Source organism: Macaca thibetana, chromosome 3 (assembly GCF_024542745.1).
Source record: "Macaca thibetana thibetana isolate TM-01 chromosome 3, ASM2454274v1, whole genome shotgun sequence".
NCBI lineage: Eukaryota > Metazoa > Chordata > Mammalia > Primates > Cercopithecidae > Macaca > Macaca thibetana.
Genome location: NC_065580.1, coordinates 120,991,982 through 120,995,465, shown reverse-complemented (window position 1 = coordinate 120,995,465; position 3,484 = coordinate 120,991,982). Strand labels below are relative to the sequence as shown.

Here is a 3,484-nt window from a genome sequence, read left to right as displayed (position 1 = left end):
CTGTGCAGGACGCTGAGTTCACTTCACGGGCTTTGTGAATACTACAAGGCTACAGTTGATATGTAAGGCTGCCTATTTCTTTTTGTAGCATAAGACAGGAGGGGAACCCTGTGCTCCAGGAGGCTGCTGCTTCCTTTCTCATTCTGGAGGATGAACAAGTGGCCTCTGGTCACCTAAGGGTGTAGGCCTCAGGACCTGATGCCATCTAGGTGCCCGGCCAAGGCTGGGAGTTTCCTGGAATGTGGGCAGGGTCCGGGCCTTGGAGTCCCCATTACTGCATGTTACATGATGCATGGACAGGCAACCTGGGTCTGGTAAACTTGCTGGAAGTTGGCCCTTTGGGACTGGATTTTCATTTGGGTTATCTTCTCAGGACACTGGCTATGATTCCCTTGCCTCTGGAGGGGTGAGGGAGGTAGGGAAAATTCCACAGTTTAGGGTAGGGATCAAAAATCTACTTACAACTATTGCCCCAGGTAAATGGCCTGCTTGAGTTTCTGATTCAGCAGTCTGGGTCTGGGGCTCGCACTGAGAAATTGCTTTTCCAAGGAGTTTCCAAGTAATCTTGATCCTGCTGGTTGGAAAAATCTCACTTTGAAACCAACTGATCTAGGAAGTGATTAAGTTTATAAAGCCCTTTCATGCATTCTATTGTGACTGAGCACCCCTGGTTTTCTAAGAGATTGTTTAATTATATTTTTCTTCCTTTGTTGTTTCTGGTTCCCCACTTCCTAGCCTTTCCGAAATGCAAATATATAGCCTTTTACCCCTGCTCCCCCACTTCCATCAACAGACTCTCTGCAAGGGGCAAGTTCATCTAACTATGGGCTTCAAGGTGGAACTCCTGAGGGTTAACAGTTGATTTACAAAACAAAATATCCCCACTGGGGAGCTCTCACCCTACAGGAGGTTGCCTTGAGGGATAACAGCCTGCCCACAAATGCGCCAGCAGTCACTGGTGGCACTGGGGCTGGCATGCGGAACTCTCTGCCCTTGTTCACTTCCTCCCCTGCCTTTTAAAAGTGGCCGCTTTCTGCTCCAAAAGTGAAGTGGCACATTGAAAGGCAGGACGCTTGTGCCTCTTCCCCTAAGCTAGTTTCAGAATAAATCCCTTTCTTCATACCAGACTCTGCATGCGGTAAACAACTAACCTGCTATTCTGTTACACCGTCTCATTGAATCCAGGTAACTGAAAAAGTATTAAGTTAAAATGGACTGGATTTCAGGAGTGCTGTGAATAATTCTGGGAATACTATAAGATAGAGGGAAGGGTGAGAGTTTTGAATAGCTAATGTTCACTGAGCACTGCTTCGTTCCAGGCGCTGGGGGAACACTGGTTCAGAGAAGTTAGATAATTTGCCGGAGATTGACCAGCTGGAAATAAGAATGATTTGAACCGAGAAGTCTGGCTCCTAGGTCCATGACCACCTTCATACCCTGGTGTTGCCTTTATTACAAATGACAATAAAATACTTGCTACTCCAAAAGTACTGGTGATAATTAAGCTTAAATACCAGATCCTGGCGCAGTCCAGCGGCCTGTAGTTTTAAAGAACAGTTTCTTTTAGTTTCAAAAAACAGAGGCTCACTCAAATTTACCTTGGGTAAAGGAAGAAACGTGTAGACTAAATCTCAGAAGTTGCAGGAAGCAAATGAACTTCATCAACCAATTCTCTCTCTCTCTCTCTCATTGTAGGCTCTTCCTTGTGGTACCTTAGGAAATGCCCATTTTCTTCTATTCTTTGGGTTTCCACTGCTTATTCACGTGATCTCATGACATTGTGTTGTCTGATATCCTCACTGTAAAGTAGGTCAGTTTCACCCTATTTCCCAAATAGATGCTCTGAGGCAAGAATTAGAGAGATTGGGGGATTGTTTAAATCTTGGCCATCTCACCGGTCATTCACTGGCCTCTGAATTGTACCTTGGCTCTGGTGACTACCAATGGCCTAATTAGCTACGGTGGTCTCATTGTATAAATCATAGCAGAGTGCAATACGTTTGCTCATTAAATGAATTATTTCAACTTTGAAATGAAAATGTTTTGAGATATCACATATACCCTATTACGGTGAAGGCATACCTATTTCTATTAAGCCATTTTCCGGGTGCAACCATGCCTTGTGCTATTTCCACAGAGCTCAGTGGGGGGAAGGCTGCCAGGGACTCTCCCGAGGTCCAGAACAAGGGACCGAGGTCATCGCTGTCATCCATAGCTGCTGCCACACAAACCCATTTCCTCAGGGACTGGGACAAATTGCACAGCACACCTGCTATTTGTCTAGGAGTGAAAATGTAGTTTATGTAAATATCAAACGCAGTCTTAATCAATGGAATCTGGACCAGGAAATCTACCTGGAGCACTGAGGAGGTAGCAATGCTGCGGGGAGATGCTCTCCTGGAAAGTCACAGATGTGTGTCAACTGTTGTCTCCTGTGCTCACAAGCAACTACAGAACCCAACAAAGTCACGGGCCTGAGGAAGTGGTCAGATTTTTCACACATCAGGACATCTGTGGCACTAAGGTAATCGTTTTGAACCAGTATCATGACAGCAGTTCAGTCTGAAGCATTTGAGCCCCTCCTTAAAGCCAGACAGGTGTCAGTGCTGGTGTAAAAGGAGAGTGGGATTGAATCTGGGCCCCCAGAGCCGTGTCAGATGGGGAAGATGGACATTAAACAGCCCAGCTATGTCTGGGATGACTTCTGGGTTTTGGTCTTTCTACGCCAGTTATTCTCAAAGGTCAGCATGCCAGAACTGGTTAGGACACAGATCCCTGGAGTGTCCCCCGAGGATCTGATTTTGCAGGTCTGGGTAGGGCCCAGGAATTCACATTTCTGCTAAGTTTGCAAGAGCCGGGGATGCTGCTGGGCTGAGGACAACACTTCGAGGAACAGCTCTACTCGGCGTAGCCTGGGGCAGGTTATTCTGCCTCCTGCTCAGGTGTGCAGGTGGTAGTTGTGGCACCACTGACTGCAAGAAGAAAGAAGGAGTCCAGGATGACTAGCTCCATGTGGGACATGCCATGCTTGAATTGTGTGCGGCGGGCCCAGGGGAAAATGGCTGGAAGGTGTTTGCAAATGTGAGTCTGGAGTTCAGGGAGTAGGCTGAATTGCAGTCACCCATGCATCAGTGGAAAGGAAGGTGGCATGACTCAGGAAGAGTTACAGGGTTCGACAAGGAGGACTCATTCTCATGGTCTCCCCCTCCCTCCTCCACACACACCCTGGCCATTTGTCTTCAGCACTCTGCATTCATGATATTCCCTGGAGCACTGACAGGACCCAGATCGTGGGGACCTGTCAGGCACCTGCTTCCTGAAAGTTCTCTTTGTAAGTCTTCCCTCAGTTTGTGGTCTGGTCTGGCCCTGCAGGTGTCCCTCCTGGAGGTTCCAGGCCAGCCCTGGCACCCTGCCTAGAATTCCTCAGCCTTGGTTCCTGGACAGGAAAAATGCTGGGATGGAACGAGGGGGCCTGGGGACAGGG

At 47.9% G+C, this 3,484-nt stretch overlaps 1 long non-coding RNA gene across 1 annotated transcript in view; it reads left to right on the top strand.

Moving 5' to 3' along the window:
- LOC126950981 (uncharacterized) overlaps nucleotides 1-1,454 on the top strand; it is a 9,736-nt gene extending 8,282 nt beyond the window's left edge. The window contains exon 3 of the long non-coding RNA XR_007724307.1: nucleotides 1,320-1,454. This is a non-coding gene — a long non-coding RNA (uncharacterized LOC126950981). The remainder of the gene's footprint in view (nucleotides 1-1,319) is intronic.
- Nucleotides 1,455-3,484: the final 2,030 nt, after the last annotated feature.